The 19,947-nt window shown below is 59.6% G+C and overlaps 1 protein-coding gene across 2 annotated transcripts in view; it reads left to right on the forward strand.

Annotated features, from left to right (window-relative positions):
- The window catches only part of CYTH1 (cytohesin 1), a 53,917-nt gene that overhangs the window by 7,025 nt on the left and 26,945 nt on the right, over positions 1-19,947 (forward strand). The gene's annotated exons all lie outside the window — the stretch shown is intronic.

The raw sequence follows: 19,947 nt of genomic DNA on the forward strand, positions 1-19,947 counted from the left end.
GGCTCCTTTCCGAATGGGTCCCGGTGTTCGATGTGGAAGTCGGGCTCTGAAATTGCTCGGGACGCCATGAAGCGGGAGGCGTAGTTGGGATTGGCGCCTGGTCCTCTGGCCCGCCAGCTGCCAGTCCGCTCCATCTCTGTCCTCGGTGGAGCTCTTGGGGCTTGGTTTCTGCGCCGGGTCCTGGAATGATCAGCTTGGAAGTTCTCAGGGCGGACCTGCTAGGAGGGCGTGGGGACATCTTAAGAAGGACATCAGACGAAAGGTGGGGTCGTGCTGTTCCTGAACGGTGATGTGGCAAAGAAATGCACCCGAGGCCTGTATGGCCTTCAGTCAGGTGCTTCGGGTGCGAGTCCGCTTGGTTCTAGGAAGTGTTGAGGTGTTTGGTAAATGCATGTGTCTCACAGAGAATCTAAATGGTCGTTGATTTATTTTCCCACAATTAAATAATCAGGAGGGCACCCGGGCCTCTTGGGGAGTGCTGCTGTGATCGGGGCCCTTTCTGGACGTTCACGGTGTTCGCCGCTCACGGCCGCCGGGACAGATGATCGCGGTGGGTTGTTTTGCTGTCCTGGGTCGCTGGAGTGAGCTCACCGTGAAGTCCGGGGCCCGCAGGGCTGGCTCCTTCTGGGGCCTGGCCTTCCCACCGGGTAGACGCCACCTGTCTCTTGGCCCAGGCCCCATAACATGGTCGGAGCGGGCAGTGGCCAGAGGAGTCACATCGCTCACTCGGACACGGCTCTCCCGCCTCCACGAGAAGGACCCTGTGATCCCATGGCACCCACCAGGCAACCCGAGGGTCCCCGTCTCCCGGTCGGCCCCGTGTTGGCAGGCGGACCCCTCTGGGACCACAGTCACCTGGTGCTTTTGTCCCTGGGACGCTCCCGGGTAGGCAGCGCCTCCTTTGCACCTCTTCTTCCGAGGCAGGCTCCAGCGGCGGGAGCGTCCCGGCACCGGCACAGGCGTGCGCGGGCCCTTCCTTAGCTTTTCTGGTGTGAGAAGCGCCCTCCTCCTCGGGGGCAGGGAAGCCTGCGGAGCAGCAGCTCTCCGACCCGCCGGCCTCTCCTGTGTGTCGGCCACGCACTGGGACCGGGTGCCCCGTCGGAAGTCCGGGCCTGTGCTCGGCCCGTCTCAGGAATGTCTTTGTACTCGCTCGACGGCGAAGAGAATGATCCTGTGTCCGGCGGTGGGAACAGCCCTGGACAGTGAGCTGGACGGGAAGGAGGTCATTGCTCTGGGAGGAGGGGTGGCTGGTCCTGTCTGTGATGACTTTCCCAGGCAGCTGCCGTCCCCGTCACGTGATGGACGCGGGCTGGGTGCTGGTCCTCCGCCACGTTTCCCGGGAAGCCCTCATTTGGCTAATTTTCACCCTGAATAGACTTCAAGGATACAAAACCAAATTTTTGACTGAATACTACAGTTCTTTCCTTTTTCTGATACTGTTGTAATCTCCCATTTTCTTAAACACAAAAATATGTGTGTATGTAGCATTCTAACAAGAGGAATTAAAACTTCTACTTTAAAAAATCGTAATAACACATCCTTATAGTAAAAAGCAATTGGTAGGAAAAAGCTATAGTTAGAAGTCACTTTGATTTTTAAAGGGGAGTTAAAAGGGCTTCGAAGTTGGAAAGATTTCAGTCCTGTGTTTTCCCCAAGGTAGTTGATTTCTGCACAGAAATAAGTTTCACTTCGCCCGATTCCAGGCCTCTGGAGCGCACAGTCCCTGCGACGTGGCTGCACGCAGAGACCCCCAGCCTGGAGAGCACCAGAACCAGGTCTGTTGGGGCTCAGAAGGCTGGGAAGCCGAGGTGTGCACCGTAGCCTCGCCCCTGTGAGCGGGGACGGGCGCGGGGGCGCTGCCCTGGGAGCCCGAACTGGAACCGCTAACTGTTCCGGGCGGCGGTGGCTCAGGCTCTGACACGTGTATGTCCCAGGCGCCCGTTTGAACAGTAGCATGTCTGCCTTACAGGCGTGAAGGGGGGCCGTCTGATGCCGAGTGAAAAGGCAGGTTGCTCATAAAATCCTGTTTGTTAAAGACATCTGTATTTTATCAGCTGACATTGGTTTGTTTGAAGAAAAACCTGTATAACCTTTATAAGAATTCAAATCAAACACTGAAACCAAAACTAAACCATGGCCTGGGAGAGGGCAGTGGGGAGGTGAGGGGGGAGGGCATGGGGAAGGGAAGGGGGAAGTGGGGGGGGAGAGGGCAGCGGGGAGAGGGCATGGGGAAGGGAGGGGAGAGGGCAGCAGGGAGGGGAGGAGAGGGGGTAGAGGGCAGGGGGAAGGGAGGGGAGGGCAGGGCAGCAGCTGGATTTACAGGAGTGAGGATGACACAGAGAACAGGGGCGGTTCTTCTTGACAGTCGGTAAAAATGGTAATGGCTGCGTGATGGTGATGTTTAGGGTGAAAGTTGATTTCAAGAAGTGATATCATCAGACATTTGATATCTGTGTAGAATTACATTTAAAAAATCACTGACTTTCTTTAAAAGAAAGAAAGAGAGAAGAAGGGGAGGAGAGAGGTAAACATCAGTTTGTTCCACTTACTCATGCATTCGTTGGTTGATTCCTGTGTGTGTCCTGGCCAGGAATCGAACCCGCCGCCTGGCATGTTGGGATGGCGCCCTAACCAACCACAGCCAGCGTGTGGAATCACCTTCACTTCCGTTTAAACCCGGACCAGGAGCCGTGCGCGCTGGTAAACAGAGTCCTCGCAGCCCTTTGGCTGGGAGCCGGGGTGGAAACGCGGGGCGAGGAGGGCTCGTCCACACGCACGCTCCTGTCGGGACCGTGATGCCCAGTTGCAGAGGTGCCTTTTGTCCCCGGAGGAGTCCAGTCCTGGCAGATGGACCGCGGGAGTGGTTTGCTTAGCTCTGTCTGAGGTCTGTCAGCCAGTCAGCTGGGGCTCCCAGACCTGACTGAGCTGCAGGCACCTGGGGAGGTTCGTTCTTAAGCCCCACCTGGGCCCGGCCAGCGTGGCTCGGGGTGAGCGTAGACCTATGAGCCAGGAGGTCACGGTGCGGTTCCGGTCAGGCCACAGGCCCGGGTTGTGGGCTCCATCCCCAGTGGGGGGCGTGCAGGAGGGAGCCGGTCCATGATTCTCCCTCATCATTGATGTTTCTTTCTCACTCCCTCTCCCTTCTTCTCTGAGATCGATAAAAATACGTTTTCTTAAAAATCCTCACCTGGGATGTTTACTAGTTTTACTTTATTTATTATTTTAAAATACTTTAAAATTTATTTTAGAGAGAGAGGAAGGGTTCAGGAGAGAGAGAGGAGAGAAACATCTATGTGAGAAAGAAACATCAATCATTTGCCTCCTGTACATGCCCCGACTGGAGACTGAACCCACAACCTAGGTTTGTGCGCTGCCCGGGAATGACACCTACAGCCTTTCGGGTGTACGGATGACGCTCCAACCAACTGACCTACCGGCTGGGGCCTGGGTGAGTTTTAAAAAGCTATTTATTCTGGGGCCCTATGGGAACCAGCCTTAGGAGCTGGGGTCCTGTAGGGTAGGACCCAAGAATGAATGAATGAGGGAGTGGATGCACGCACATGCGGTGTGCAAACACATTTCAGAGCTCCTGAATTGGAGAGGCCCGAGTGGAAGACCGTCTCAGGAACCCCACACTGCTCTCCTCGGGTCACACCCCCCGGCCCTGGCCTGTGGGCCCGGCCAGCGGTTCCCTCCGTTTCCTGTGTGGGTTGCATGAAATGCGGGTGAGGATTTGAGGGTCCTGGGTTGTAGGAGGGGAGGCTGGGTGTTACCCGCCTCTCTCAGCTGCCGCCATCTCGTTGATGTGGTTTTGCTGTAGGCCATTCGGAACCCCGGGCTGGTTTTGAGCCTCGAAGCAGAGGTTTTCAGAAGAGGCTCAGCCGACCAAAGAAGAAAACATAACCACGCTTGGGTTTCGTGTGTTTTTTAACTCCCTTTACAGCTGCCACTCGGCTTCCTGTGTCGGCTCGGTTTGTTTGTTCCTTCCAGAAGACACCTTCCTTCGGGTGCTCTGTTGCTAGGCAGCCCCTGACGGGGCCACCCTGCAGCCTGTCTGTGCAGCAGGAAGTGACCACGAAGAGCTTCCCCTTCCCACTTGGGGCCCGGTCGCTCGCCAGAGGTGTCCTCTGAGTGGCTTCGGTCTGTCCGGGGCTGATGGCGGTCCTCCGGGAAGGAAGCCGCCCTGGGCCGCGTGCTGGGTGCTGGGGCTTCGTGCGCACACCCTCTTCCCCCGCTCGCGAGGGAGAACCGCTGTGGAAACTTCCGTCACGTGCAAAGACTTCCGTCTTCTTTCTCTGCATCTTCCTGTGTGTTCACCTCCTTAAGTCCTTTTGGGATGTTGTAGGGCTAATGCTGGATGCAAAATTTTGTTTCCCATTTCAGGATTTAGAATAAGCTTAAAAAAAGTCCCAGTCATTTTTTGGAATATTTTGTAGGTTTTTTAAGCACACGTTTCTCTTTGCCATTACAGTGTGTACAGCGGACAGTTTGTTAGCGGCACCTGGCGGGGAAGGAGCCCACCCTGTCACAGGAGGGGCCGGAGCAGGTAGCGAGGTTCAGGGTCAGAGCTGGACGGCGGGGCCTCGGCCAGGAGCGCCCCTCCCCGACCAGTCCCGCGGGTGGCAGCGTGGGCCCAGACGATGGTCACCCTTGAAGGGGTTTGGTCTGCAGCTGAGGAGCGAGGGCCTGGGCCTGGCACCTGTGCAGAAGCAGACCGGCCGGGCCCCGCCCCGCCCCTGGGCATAGCACGCTGCGTGTGACACAGGCGCGGGGTGCCGGGCCCATGGGCCCATCTCTGCCACAGGAAGCCCAGGACGGGTGCCTCCGTAACGGCCGGAGGCTTCCACTTGGTCGCTGTCACAGCGCTGTCACTGTTGGTAATACTTTGCACATATTTCCCGTCATTTCCTTCCCCTACTCTCCTGGGAGGGCAGTCCCTGGGCCCGTGAGTTCAGCTTCTGATTTCTAGTCTTGATGTGTGCTGCCAAATGCCTTCCAGAGAGTTCTATCAACTCATATCAGTTCTATCGATAAAAATGCTTCATTATTCTGTGTAAAATGTGATAGCGGTGATAAGGAGTGGTGTGTAAGAGGCACGTAACTTATAAAATAACTCTTCTAAAAGCTTTTACTTAACATAGTATATCTGAGTCAGTTAAAGAATGGTATTAGCATCATTTTGCACCAATCAAAAAAATCGATATTTACCTGGAAAAAAAAGTGACATAAAACTTGAAACAGTCACAAACTAAATGAAAAAATTTATTTCTATTCTTGCAGTAAATAAAACGCCACAATTTTGTACTGTCTTAAAATTGGGGAGAACGCTTCATGCAGAAAATTTTAAGTGCAAATTCCTGTGGGTGGGCACATCCACCCAAGAGAACTGCAGAAATCAGAGCCGGTGCGGTGGCCTTCCGGCAAGTTCCACCAGCCTCGCGTGCCTGCCGCTCCTGTGCGTTCCCCACTCAGAGCGTCTCTGTCTCGACCAGCTTCTCTGGGCAGCTTGTGGCTTCTGCCCGTGACATTTGCGAGACAAACACCACGGCAGAGCCTGGCGGCCGCTCCGTTCCCCCTGTGGCCAACGGGCGGAGGCTTCTGCCATCGGCCAGCTCTCGCCACCACTCCACGCCAAGCGGGGAGGCTGCTTCTTTTCTTTTCTTTAAATATGGAACGCTTCACGAATTTGCATGTCATCCTAGCGCCGGGCCACGCTAATCTTCTCTGCGTCGTTCCCTTCTTAGCGCACGGGCTGCCGAAGCGGCCCGGGGGCTCCCTGCAGGGCGCGGGCCGTAGGGACTGCGCACAGAGCCGAGGGCCTGCTCCGGAAAGGGCTGGCTGGGTGTTCCTCGGGAGCGCCAGGATGCTGTCCCCAGGTGGGCTCAGTCTAGGCAGGAGTTAGAAGTCACTTAACTCGATGTACAGTCGGGACCATCGGTCTCTTCCTGATTGCAGGATGGCAAAAGCCCTGTGTAGTCAGGCACTGAGTTCCTTACTGTGTGCTGTGCTCTCCTGACGGTTAGTGCTGCTAACTGAATGTTTATCTCAGCAGGTTCCCCCAGTGATTACCACGACGGCAGCAGGCCTCTGATGCGTTCACCGGCTGCGGCCTGTGGGTGCCGAGGGGCGAGGAGTCCCCAGCTCCCTCATGGGCGTGCCGGAGGCTCCCGGAAAGGAAGAGCGATCTGGGGGAGGACTCGGTCCCCCTGCGCACACTCGCAGTGTGATCTCGGAGGTCTTGTTTCCCAGCCACGGTCACGCAGGGCTTTTCAGCAGGACTGCCTTGTGCTAACAAACAGGAAGTTCTCGGTCCGGGACGACCTGCCGCTGGTGTCTAATTAGGCATTTCCCAGGCGGTGTCCCGGTGGCTGCACACGCCGGTGCGGCACCCCGCCTTTACTTGTTGGGGGCGCAGACCAAGTCACCTGCTCCTGCAGGGGTCTCCGCCCGGCGGTGCTCACAGCGGAAGCCCCAGGGCCAGCGGGTGGCATGCTGCTCCCTAGCTGCCCGAAGGCAGTGCCCTGGCAGGGCCCCCTCCTCGGCGGTGCGAGAGCGGTGCATAGCATCTCTCCTTTCCCTGCCGCCCTGGGAACGGCCGGAGAGGAGGGCGGGGCCCGCTCTGTAACGGGGACGGAGGGGGCGCAGGGTCCCCTGGCCACAGGCAGCGGGGACAGGTTGCAGACTTGTAAAGTAGGTCAGGTGTCTCCGTTGTGTCCCCGTAACCGGATCTTTTGAACTTGGGGTTATCATTCAGTATAACCGATAGCTTTAAGTACCGCCTGCCCTCCCAGGCCCCCAGGTTCACAGGCCGGTCCTGGTGGCTGTGGGTCCGTGTTTGTGAATTTGCCTGCTCACCGCCATTTCCTGGTAGCCCAGGTCAGCCCAGGAGGCGCTTCTGGACAGCGCGGGTGGCGGCACCTGCCTTGGCGGAGCAGCTCGCCTGCCGTGAGCAGGCACCAAAGGCCCCTGCCTGGTGCCACGTTTCCCGGCCTGGTGCCACGTTTCCCGGCCTGGTGCCACGTTTCTGGGCTTCCTGTTGGTGACCAGGCTGTTTAAAATGGCCCCGCTGCTGGAAGCCTGAGACGGGCCATGGAGAAGGCTCGTGTGCCCGGGAGCTTTGTTCAGGGCTGAGCTCAGTGTCAGCGAACCAGCAGTTAGGCGAGTAGGTGTCCTTAAAGAGCAGTCAGACCCGGACACCCTTGAGGGAACCCCTTTCGGAAATAGAGCGTTAGTTTCCTACTTGTTTTTCCGAGGCCACCTGCCTTGTGAAACACGCGGATTAGACTTCAGACACAGCAGCTTAAACCAGCACGACCGTGCTGAGATGCTGTGTGGGCTGTGGTCTTGCCTCTGCCCCCTTGGCCGCCCCCTCCCCCGACAGCGGGCCTGGTGTGCCTGCCTCCCCAGCTCTGTCACGTGCGGCTTCCTCGGCGGTAGTGTGCTCTCGGTCAGCAGACACCAGGATGGGTGGAGCGCACCGATTTCGTAAGGCTGGTCTTGTGGTTTCACAGATAAAGGGAGTGATGTACACTCAGTGAGCAGAGGAGGGAAGGAAGCAGGAGGGGGATGTGCGTGCCTGTGCCTCCGAGGGGACGGCGGACATCCTCGGCCACGGCCCAGACACGAGCAGGCCACCGGCGCCGCCACCTGCACTCACTGCCCAGAACTCGTTCGTGCCGCGCTGCCACGGCAGGTGCTGCCTTTCCTGGAGCCAGCGCCTCCTGTCCTTGGTTGAGGGGCACACACACCCCACCCAGGGGGCTCGTGCATCCCCACACGGACGGGCATGTTGTGTTCCCCAGGTGGTGCAAGTGCCGGAGAGGTCGTTTCTGGCCACAGGAATTCACCTGACAGTGAGCGCTGGGGCTGGTGCTGTTCCCGTAAGCCGCTTCAAGACTGAACTTGTCTGATCGCCGTCTCTGCTGCCACCTGCAAGCCGCGTAGACCTGTTTGATCTTCACACAGTTCCCTTGTGACCCAGGTGGTCACGTGGTGGGATGGTGGGGATGTCCACGGAGCAGGTGGCACACCTAACGTGGCTGCTCTGTGATTACCTGGGCGCATGGGAAGCGGGTTCAGCGGGTGCTGTCATGCTGGAGAACGGGAGTTCTCAGGTTGTAAAGTGTTCGGAGGTGAAACTCGTAAACCGGTCAGCACCGCCTGCTGTGCCCACACATGAGCGTGGTGGGTGCGGCCAGAGAGCCACGGGCTCCGGAGCTGGGCTTCAAAGAATAGGTGGGATCCAGATAGAAAAATAGAAGAGATTTAACGTTTGTCTTTATTACAGTGATAAATAGGCATAGTTTAAAGACTGTACAGCACACAGAAATACACACAAGTACTCGGCCTGGTGGCTCAGTGGGTGAGCATCGACCTATGAACCAGGAGGTCAGGGTTCGATTCCTGATCAGGGCACAGGCCCAGGTTGTGGGCTCAATCCCCATGGGAGATGTGTTAGGAGGCAGCTGACCAATGATTCTTTCGCATCACTGATGTTCTATCTCCCTCTCCCTCTCCTCTCTGAAATCAATAAAAATATATTTAAGAAATATATATATGAGTGCTTATTGCAGCAATATTCATAATAGCCAAATGTCCATCAGCTGGTGACCGCTGGAGGTTGGAGGGTGTGGACAGCGGGGAGTGCCTGCCTGCCAGTGGGTACAGATGGCTTTTTGGGGTAAGAAAACATTAGTACATGGTGCTGATACTCATAACTTCGTGAAAACTAAAATCCACTAAACTGTGTATTTTTAAAAATTGAGTTTTATGGTCTGTAAATTATATCTCAATTTTTAAAAATTCTTCCTTTAGGAAATTTAACATTTGATACCATTTTAAGATTAAAGAAATGTTTGCTATATTGTTAAGTCTTCACAAAAATAGTGGAACCCTCAATATAAACATAATTCCATTTGATCTTTTATATTTGGAATCACTACGTGGATTTCATGGTTTTAAAATCGAAACATAAATATGTCTATTAAATAACAAATACAAACAAATATTTGCCATCTGGGCGAAAAGAAAAATATCACAGAATTAAAAGGATTATGATGAAAAATCGCAGTTCCCCGCCCCCCTACACCACCCCCCCCCCGCCCCCGGGCCTTCACTCTAGGGCAGGGGTGGGCAAACTTTTTGACTCGAGGGCCACAATGGGTTCTTAAACTGGACCGGAGGGCCGGAACAAAAGCATGGATGGAGTGTTTGTGTGAACTAATATAAATTCAAAGTAAAGGAGCGGAGGGGAGAGCAAGAGAACCCTCCGCTCTTTCGGCTCCGCGGGCCGGATAGAACAGCCGAACGGGCCGGATCCGGCCCGCGGGCTGTCGTTTGCCCACGGCTGCTCTAGGGCCAACCATTTAGAATTTGTTTAGCTGTTTGCTGCATGTCTTGGCTCCAAGTTCAAAATAATGCCAAGCCGTGCTTCGTGATGGCCATTCAGACGCGCCTGTGGGCTTGCTGGTGACCGCGCCCCACTGCGACGCGTCCCTGGAGCATTACCTGCGTTGGTGTGTCCTCGGCCTGGTTTTCTTTGAGATCTCCAGCTGCTTTCTTCCTAAAACCCCCACCTCTGCCCCAGCAGAGTGTGCTCCGTGGCTGCTTCGCCCTGCGGTCACCCTGGCTGGCCCGTCATTCCCTGCTGCCCGGTCTGCTGTTCTCTGCCCGCAGCCTCTGTGGCTGCCACCCTGTCGGGTCGCCCGGTGCTTTCCGTGTTTGGCTGATTAAGCTTGCAGAAGCACGTGTCCGGGGGTGGGGTATGGGGTCTGTGTTCTGGGCTAGCCCCTCAGAAGATGTTCGTCTGTTCCCAGCGCTTCCTCTGGGAGTTGGTAGGAGGCTCCCTTCCGTGTGGCAGCTTTTTTGCTGACCTTTATGTCCCCGAGGGCTGTCCTGGAGCTGTGGCCTGTCACCTTCACTGACGGTCCGCGTCATGGTGTGAATGCGCCACAACAAACAGAAGTTGGTTCCCCTTCTGATGGACATTTCGGTGGTTTCCAGCTCGGGCGGTTGCTACAGAGACCGCCGTGACCACTCACACTCACACTTCCCGGTGTTCTCGGCGGATACACGGCCCGCGGCATTTAGAGAAGGGCGGCCTGTGACTCCCCGGATCTGTCACAGGGCAAGTGCTCATGTCCGGGTAGGGCTGTTTCTGGGTTCTGTCTGTCGGCCTGTCCCGGGCCAGCACCCCACTGTGACAGTCCCTACAGCGAGCACCGCCCGCTGCATGCGATGTGCAGTGGCATTGAGCCCGTGGCCCCGGGGCTCCCCTGACGTGGTTAGGACACCAGAGGTGCCCAGCTCTCCCAGGCGGTGCCACGCGCCCCGAGGTTGGCCCTGCTTCCTGAACTCCCCAGCCCCCCACTAGATGTCACGCAGCCTCTGGGCTTCCTCAGAAGTCACTCCTCTTTCTGGTGTCCTTCCTGTAAGAGCTTGGGCCCCAACCTTCAGTCCTCGTTGTCCAGTCCCGCAGGGCGCGTGTGACTGCCACCTCCTGGTCCAGGGCCTGTGGCTCTCCAGCACCCAGCTGCCGCAGCGCTGTCACAGCCCGACAGGCGTTTAAATGGAGCCCACAGTCAGCACGGATCTCTGGGAATAAGAGCAGAGCGCGCGGCTCGTGCGTCTTAGAAACACCGGCGGCGTGTGTGAGCGCCGCTGGAAGTGGAGCGCGGTGTTCCAGTGCGTGAGCTCCCGCAGGCTGGGAGGGGGGCGCAGGGGCCAGGTGACCAGACTGGCCCCGGAGGCATGGCCGGGAGGGGGAGGTGCAGTGCCCCAGCCTCGGGGCCCCAGCCCAGACCTCCCTGGGGATTGGCCTTGGGACTCGGACCTTGTGGGTGCTGCACAGCGCCTCTCAGTGTACATGCTGCGCGTGGCGGGACCAGGACGTGGAGGTTCCGAGAGGGAGTGGGAGGTTCCGAGAGGGAGTGGGAGGTTCCGAGAGGGAGTGGGAGGTTCCGAGAGGGAGTGGGAGGTTCCGAGAGGGAGTGGGGGGTTCGTGCAGCACAGACTGTGAGAAAGGAGGAGCTTTTCTGGTCTTTCTGGGTGGGGGTTGTTCTCAGTGAGGCCTGCTCAGACCCCCTCCTTAGTGCTCTCGTGGCCTCCCTCCCACACACACTGCCCCGTGCCGGGGCCGGTGCGCTTCCTCCGGCCGTGCTGGTGTCTGTGGCCGCCTGTGGCCCTCACTGTCCCACGAAGGCAGACCAGCGTTAGTTGGAACGAAAGCTCCTGAGAAGTCAGTGTCAGGGCAGGGCCTGTGTTCCAAGGGGAGCAGGACTCTCCTCTGTGTGTCTGTCCGTGCATTCAGGGCAGTTCAGTGCTGGGCAAGGACGGGCATGGCGACCCTGCTCACAGTCTCTCCGGCCGCCAGCAGAGGGCAGCGTGGACCGAGTCCACCACAGCCGCCGGGACTTGGACCAGGAAAGGCATCTGAAAGGCTGCAGCCGCTCTGGCAGGTGCGCGGAAGCCATCCCAGCGGCGCTTCCTCCTCGCTGGTCCTCCTCGCCAGCGACGACGTTAGTGAGGTCAGTGGCGCAGGCTGTTGTGTCTGTCTGGATGGAGAGAGGCGTCCGTTAGCGCGGTGACTGTCACATTTAGCGCTGTGGCTTCCTGAAGGATGCCCGACCTGTTTCCAGTGTCCCCGGGGACCGTGGTGAGGGTGCTAGTGCAGTCCTGTCGGGCCTCTTTCCATCACCCGCAGAAGGCGGGCCGTCACTTAGGCAGGGTCCCTGGGGACAGTGCCCCCTCCCCCCCCAGGACTGTGGTAGCCGACAGTGCCAGCAGCTCAGGAAGGGGACACACCACGCAGAGCCAATGTGCTTGGGCTCTGGGGGGTGGTCAGCATATGAATTTTTGGGGTACACAAACATTCAGTCCATTGCAAGAATATTTCCTAGAAAGCAGCTCAAAAAGGAGATAAAAGTGAGGATGAAAAGATAAGAAAAGGAAATGATCCACATTGGCAGTCTAGTGTGTAACAGAAATTCCAAAAAATGAGAACTGAAAGAAAAGGGGTAGGAAATTACTAGAGAAAAGAAGATTTCAGCACTAGGGTCTACCTAGTGGCTAACATAATATATGAAAAAGGACTCACCCTTGCGGAAACCGGTTTGGCTCAGTGGATAGAGCGTCGGCCTGCGGACTGAAGGGTCCCAGGTTCGATTCCGGTCAAGGGCATGTACCTTGGTTGCGGGCACATCCCCAGTGGGAGGTGTGCAGGAGGCAGCTGATCGATGTTTCTCTCTCATCGATGTTTCTAACTCTCTCTCCCTCTCCCTTCCTCTCTGTAAAAAATCAATAAAATATATTAAAAAAAGAAAAAGACTCACCCTTGCCACCTCACTATGACATTTTGCAACATCGAGGGTAGAGCTCAGACCCTGAAAGCTTACTGAGCGGAGAAGGTCACATATGAAACCCTGGACCGAGAATGGGACCCACTAGCAGCCGTCCAGGCACAGACCCCAGGGAGTCTCCGTCACCTGAGGAAATGGTTTCACCTTAGAGTTCCATGCCCAGCTGACCTGTCGGTGTTTGAGACAGGAAAATTCACACCGCCAGGAGCCCCCTCCACACCCTGTCTGTGTTGCTTAGTGGAGGGGGTGCCCCACCAAAGTAAGCTAGCAACCCAAGAAGGAGGGGAACAGTGAACTGAAGAAGCCAGCACTGAGGCTGGGGTCCCGGGTGCTGCCGGGAGCAGGCTCAGGAGCGCAGGACGGGCTGGAGGGGAGTGCGGGTGAGTGGAGGGCCGCCGGAGAACCGTCACGTGCACGTTGGCCATATTGGTAGTTTCGTGGCCTAGTAGAGCGTTTGGCGATCCATCAGTGACAGCCACAGAGAGCCAAGCCAACAGGAAACCAGAGACCTGAGGCCTCTGTGTAACTTCAGTCACAGACACGGTCAGCTAAGCTGAGAGCCAGTTGATGGGAACACGAACTTACTCGGGGACGTGTAATGTACGTGTGCGGGTGGGAGTGACAGCTAGATCCTCCTCTTGCGGGCAGGCAGCTGTGTCTGGAAGTGGGGCTGGGCGTGAGCCTGTCCTCGAGAAACTTCCCTGGTCTGATCAGCACGGGCAGCTGCAGGAACTTCCTGCAGGGAGCAGACGGGTGGGCCGCCGGGCGGCGGCTGGGGCTTCTGTCGGCAGCCTTAGGCACGGGCCCTGCAGAGGGTGTGTGCGTGTCATTTGCTTAAAGGGGAAACAGGCCCGAGTGGAGTGAGACCGGGCAGCATGGGCGGGTTAAGGAGGGTCTGAAACCAGATAAGGACCTGGGGCTTGGTGGGCAGATGAAGGGGCCCCCGAAGACTTTGGGGTGGCTCCCAGCATCTCCATGCTCTGTGGTCCCCCAGCTGTCTGCGGGAGCAACAGGACCGAGGGCCAGGTGTGCGTCTCTGCCCCGTAGCTGAGGGTTAGCTGAAGCCACCTGTCCGCTGGCCCTGGGGCTCCGGCACTCCTGTTGGTCTCCCCAAACCCTGCCCTCACTGTTATAGACAGCCCTATCCTAACACCCAGCGCCGCCTGGACGGCGTCTTTCTCCCTGGGGTTATGGCTGACATCGGGGGGTCATATGAGAAAAATTTCCCCCAGAATATTGCATGAATATTAACGTAGTATTTCTCCTGTTGTTTTTTAAAATCCTCACCCTAGGACATATTCACTGATTTTTAGAGAGGGGGAGGGGGAGAGAAAGGAAGAAAACATCAGTTGGTTGTCTCCCACACACGCCCCCACCGGGGATCAGATCTGTAACCGTTTGGTGCCCGGACGACGCTGCACCCACCTGAGCCAGCAGCCAGGCTCTGCTAGTGCTCCTGACCCAGGAGGCGTCTGCCGTCTCACGGGGGGGGGGGGCAGGGGGCAGGGGGCAGGCTCTGCTAGTGCTCCTGAACCGGAGGCGTCTGCCGTCTCACGGGGGGGGGGGGGGGGGGCAGGCTCTGTAAGGTGTTTTATTATCGGCAGTGAAGAGTGTCTCCTGAGTCACAGCACCTGCCTCCACGGGCCTCCGGCCTGACTTCGGGGCGCAGCTGTGAAGTGTCTGCCACGTGGTTGGTCAGCGCTACCGCGGAACCGATAGCTCCTGTGTCCCCGTGTCCTTACCGCGGGGCCGGCGGCTCCTCTGTCCCCGTGTCTTTACCGCGGGGCCGGCGGCTCCTCTGTCCCCGTGTCCTTACCGCGGGGCCGGCGGCTCCTCTGTCCCCGTGTCCTTACCGCGGGGCCGGCGGCTCCTCTGTCTCCGTGTCCTTACCGCGGGGCCGGCGGCTCCTGTGTCCCCGTGTCCTTACCGCGGGGCCGGCGGCTCCTCTGTCCCCGTGTCCTTACCGCGGGGCCGGCGGCTCCTGTGTCCCCGTGTCCTTACCGCGGGGCCGGCGGCTCCTGTGTCCCCGTGTCCTTACCGCGGGGCCGGCGGCTCCTGTGTCCCCGTGTCCTTACCGCGGGGCCGGCGGCTCCTGTGTCCCCGTGTCCTTACTGCGGGGCCGGCGGCTCCCCCGCTGGCTGATGTCATTCTGAATAGCACCTGCTTTCAGTCTCTGGAACGTTCCATGTGGATGATAAGCTCTGCAGTCACTTTCCTTAGGAGTGAGTCAGACATCTTCAGGGTTCTGTCTGAAGGACGGGGACACGCCTTGCGCCTCCTCCAGCAGCCGTGTGTGCCCTCGCGGTGGGACCCTGGGCCTCACACCGAAGCCTGGGCCTGGCCAGGTGCGCCGCCGTGCGCCCAGGTTCAAGGCCAGAGTGAGCTCTTCTGTGTCCTTGCGCCAGTGGCCAATGGGAGCCAGGCAGAAGCCTGGCCTGCGGCTGGCGGGTCCCCTGGCGTGAGAACGTGTGGGCGGCGTGGAGCCGGGCGGTCATTCCGTCATGGAGCCGGGCGGTCATTCCGTCATGGAGCCGGGCGGTCATTCCGTCATGGAGCCGAGCGGTCATTCCGTCATGGAGCCGAGCGGTCATTCCGTCATGGAGGTGCGCCACGAGTAACGGGCTGGTCGTGAGGCGGTGTAAAACCGCCTCTGTCCGCACACACGTTTGTCTTCCTGGGTAGTTCTCCCTGTGTGCATGCTTACATACTGATCTTGCGAGAACATACATGTATCTGGTGAGAGAAATCCGCCTCGCATAGTTCTATGGTTATTGTATGTGTTACGTGAGAGACCGAGGAGGTCTGTAGCGACAGGAAGGCATGTCTGAGAGAGAGAATGACAGCACGTAACTCCGCCGGGAGAGCTGTGTCCGGGTGGCGGGCTGAGGCCCCGGCTGCTGCTCTGATCTCAGCAGTGAACATGCCCCACGCATGTCGCCCTCGGATTTTTTTGCCTCTAAAATCGCCTTCTGCTTTTCGCCTGTGATCTTGTTACCGGACCCAGTGATGACGAGTCCTTAGTCATTGTCTTGGGAGATGCTGTGAGGTCATGCGAGGAGCGGGGCTCCCCAAGAGGCCCCCTGCGAAGGCCCGGAAAGTGGGGAGGGGACAGCAGCTCTGTGTGCCAGGTGGCCGGGGGAGGGCAGAGGGCAGCCGTTGCTCGTGCTGGCGCCGTCCGAGCTGCTCTAGGGAGGAGAGGGTTCACGCCCAGGAGCCCAGGACGCCTTGGGCTTGACTTCAGGAACTGGGTGGTGGCCCCAACAGTGGCGGTGAGCAGTGACGCCTTCTGTGGCAGGAGGCTGATTGGCCCAGGGCGCAGCCAGCCACCTCCTGGGTCAGGAAGCAGCCGCCCGCCCACAGGTGTTCCTGCCCCGCCCAGCCCCACCGCCTGGGGGCCCTGCCTGCTGTCGGGGAAGAGCTCACTGCGCTGCCCAGGGGCTGCGAGCCGAGCCGGAAAGATGGTCCTGAAAGCCGAGGAGGAGGGTGGTGAGTCCGTCCTGGCCGGAGCCGGGGCAGAGCGGGGTTTCAGTATCGCTTTCGATCATACGTGAGACCTGGCCGACAGGCTCGCTGCCTCCGGGGAGTGGCACCAGGCTGCTCTGTGGGACTGCTCCCAGGAGAGGCTGGAGCGCGCTTGGCGGGTGTGTGTGTGTGTGTGTGTGTGTGTGTGTGTGTGTCTCAGTGTGTTTTTAAACCGAGGCCCCCCCGCCCCCCGCCTTTGCCTGGTGCTCCTGGGGAGCGGGCTCGGACTTGGTGACTGTGCCCGGACTTCCTGCGTCTGAGTGGCAGTCGTCAGAAGCTGTGGCAGTCACACCTAACTCCAGAGTGAGTGACACCGAAAAGTGTCGCATTAGGGACCAGTGCAGGCACCGAGGGTTTAGGGGGAAGTACGACCGTTTCCTTGGGTCGCATGGAGCACAGGGACCCTGCCGAGCGAGGCGCCCTCCCTGGTGGCTGGAGGGAAGACCGCCCTTCGCTGCCACACCCACCCTCAGCCACAGTGAGTAAGGGTGACAGGCTCTGCGCTCAGCTCCCAGGGGCCCGCAGACGCGCTGTCCACAGCAAAGGCAGGCCTCGCTGCGCGGGGCTCGGGCCGTGTGTGGACGTGTGTGGACACGTGTGCGTGTTTCTGTGGGCAGCGGTGTGCTGCCACAGCGCACGAGTGGGGTTGGCGGGAGCTAACGGGGATGGTGTGTGGGAGCTCGTAGAGACGAGCGAGGGAGTTTGAAATAAACATTAGGCTGCATTTCAGAGTGGCTTTTGTGACAGTTACAGTCAGCTTTGGGGTCCTTTCTCTGCTTTCCTTCGCTGGTGCACTGGACCCCGTTTTAAAGTCTCACCTCTTGGTGATCTGGGACACATCTGTGGCGACTTGGGGAGCTGCGCCATGTGGGGAGCCCTGGGGTGAGGGACGGCTGCACTGGCCCTGGAAGAGGGAACGAGCAGGGGCCCCGGGCGGCTTGTGTCTGAGAGGCTCCGCGGTAGCCAAGGCCTCTGGCGTAAAGGCGCCACGTGAGCGTGGGAGAGGGCAGCACACGTCGGGACCTGGTGCTGGGACAGCCGGGGGACAGGCCTGCCCTCTGGGGAGCTGGCTTCCGACCGAGGAGGTGTTAACAGCTGCGTGGCGGCCCGCGCACGGCACTGCTGCCTGTCGGGATGGGCGCCGCTTCCAGGCCAGGCCCGAGAGCAGAGCTTCGGGAGGACTGAAGGGCACCTTGGCCTCGAGTAAGGAGCCTTGAGGAGCGGCGGGCCCTGGCTCCCCGCCTGCGGCCCTTCCTGGGGTTGGCATCAGTGTCGGTGTAGAGGCAGGTGCGGAAGTGGGGAGCTGTGGACTTTTCGGCCGGTCCCACGTCCCCGGCGGGGAGAGCTGAGCATCGGCCTCACGCTCCCCGTGGCTGCTCTCACCAGGTCTGCCGGAGAGCGTGCCTGTGCGGGGAGCGGCTTTCTGAACGTGTCTCTGAAGGAGTCAGAGCCTCGCCTGCGGCCCTCATGCAGACCCACCCCGGCACGGCAGGTGTGGCCTGTGGTCCTCCCTGGAGTGCTCGCCCACCAGCTGCCACTCCACTGTCGCGCAGGTGCGTCTGGGTGAGGGCTGCCCGGGCGCTGCTGTCCTCGCTGCCTGGTCGGTCGCTGCCCAGTCGGCATCAGCTGCTCATTCTCACCTTTTTTAAAAAAATATTTTGTATTGACTTTTTACAGAGAGGAAGGGAGAGGGATGGAGAGTTAGAAACATCGATGAGAGAGAAACATCGATCAGCTGCCTCCTGCACACCACCTACTGGGGATGTGCCCGCAACCAAGGTACATGCCCTTGACCGGAATCAAACCCGGGACCCTTCAGTCCGCAGGCCGACGCTCTATCCACTGAGCCAAACTGGTCAGGGCCATTCTCACCTTTTTAGTGTTTAGGCCCCCAATTGGCCTTAAACCGTTCCTGAGGCTGGAACCCCAGCCCCTTGCTGTGTGGACACAAGCACCTCACGGCACTTGCTAGGCGCTCTCCCGGGTGCTGTCCAGTCCCCACGTGCCCGGATCCTGACCCGACCCAACCCAGGTGCCAGCCGCGCCCCGCCTCCTCGCCTCACGGCCTCTGCTGCTCCCTTTGGGGGTGTGCGCGTCCTTCCAGTCCTGGCCAGAGGTTCGGCCTCGCCAAAGCGTCCTGGCGTCCGTTCCCTGCGCACTGGGCGTGCCCGGGGGCACCGGGCAGTGTGTGCTGCAGCTGGGCTCCGCCCGCCCCACGGCCCGTGTGTCCCACTTGGCAGGGCCTGAGCTGTGGGAAGCTGGCCCCGAGCTCAGCAGGGCCGGCCCGTGCCGTTGCTCAGCCAGGGCTGACTGCGGGGGTCCGACTGTAACCGGGAGAGAAGGCGAAGCGCTGAGGCCTCCGCAGGGCCGAGCGAGGACTGGCTCCGTCCGGCTTGCCCGGGGTAGATGCCTGTGGCCATAGCCGGACTTGGCTGTAACGTCCTAGTGAGCATGGCAGTGCATAAGCCCTTGAAGCTGTAAGCTGCCATGTGGTGTGAGCTGGTCTTGGTACCGGAAGCTGTTCCGGTGGAATTAAAGGCCGCGCCTGCACGAGGACCCTGGCTCTGGGGCGTCTGCAGCGCTGCCCCCACCACCTCCTATCCGTCCTTGTCCTTGTCCTTGTCCTGCAGCCTCACGCTGGACAGGCTGCCGAGGCCGAGCGGGCCCTGGAAGGCAAAGCCAAGTGCTGTGACCCTAAGTGCGGCTCCCGCGGGCGTGCTCACAGCCGTCCTCATGGGCTGCGTTTGTACTTTGCAGAATCAAAAACGGGTGGATCTTTATTTTTAAGCAGGAGCGCTTGGCGCAGAAGCACCTGGTGCCGCAGCCCAGCGCCACCATCTGCTGGGCAGGTTTTAAGGGGGACGGACTCTGGTCTTCTCGACTCTCAGTGGCGCCCGCCGCCGAACGCCGTGGTGCCGGGCAGGGCCAGGCTGCCCTTCTTCCTGTGAAGAGGGAAGCAGAGGGGCGTGGGCTCAGCCCCTCTGGGAAGGCGGCGTTGTCCCGGGCCTTCTGCAGCCTCCAGGTCCTGTGGCCGTGCAAGCATAGGTGGGCAGGACCGGCCCGGGGCAGGTGGGCTGAGGGAGGCGGCGGGGTGGTGTCTAAGGAGCCAGCTTTCGGAGAGAAAAGGCAGGTACGGGGGGTGGGCAGGCACAGGTCTGGGCCATCGGCCCTGCCAGCCTGCGAGTGGTCAGCTTAGGCGGGGCCACGCAGGTCCGCGATCTGGGCGGGAGGCGTCCAGACCGGGACACGGGAGTCGTGCCGCTGCCGTGGCCCCTCGCGGTAGCTCTGGAAGCGTGTGCGGTGTATCTGATGGAGCCTGCCTGCCGTGTGCTGCTGGTGACATCAGGGCGGGGCTAGACCTGGGTCTCCCTGGTGTCCACTCCTCACTTCCCCTCCAGGCACCTTCGCGGACGATCCCTGCTCACGGAGACGCCCCTGGAGGGAAGACTGGCCTCTGGGAGGGGCTGCAGCTTGTGGGGACCCTGCTGGGGAGGCACTCAGTGGTCACAGGCCTGCGGGCGGGAGTGGGTTACAGTGACCTGGTGTGGCCTGTCGCCGGGCCCCCAAGGGATACCGGAGTCACACAGTGAAGACGGACCATCTCAGGACCTCGCGTCTCTCCTGAGCGCGTGCGTGTTGGGTGTTCGGACCTGGCCCCACGCTCGGGGAGGATGGGCAGGAGAGTCAGGTGCTGAGGCCCAGGCTCGCCCGGCGCCCTCCTTCCTTCTCCAAGGAGAGTCCTGGCTTACGTGCTCTTCCTCACTCCACGGAGAATCACGCAGGCCTGACCTCTGACCTCGAGATCCCGTGCAGTCTTTGCCGGGCCAGCAACTGGCCTGCGCCCCCTCTCTGGCGCCTGAGCCCCCTGTGCTCTCTGTAAGGGCCCAGGGCTCGGTCTCGCCTCCAGGGGGACCCACCTGGGCTCCGGCTGAGGCGGCCTGTGGGGCTTCCCGCATCGCGGCAGCTCGGGCCCCCTCTTTGGGGCAGACGGGGGTCAGTGGCTGGTGACACCCATATTTTCTCTGAACGGAAATGCCACCACACAAGTTTACCTTGTTTGTGCATCCAA

The sequence above is a fragment of the Plecotus auritus genome (genome assembly GCF_963455305.1).
Source record: "Plecotus auritus genome assembly, chromosome: 7".
NCBI lineage: Eukaryota > Metazoa > Chordata > Mammalia > Chiroptera > Vespertilionidae > Plecotus > Plecotus auritus.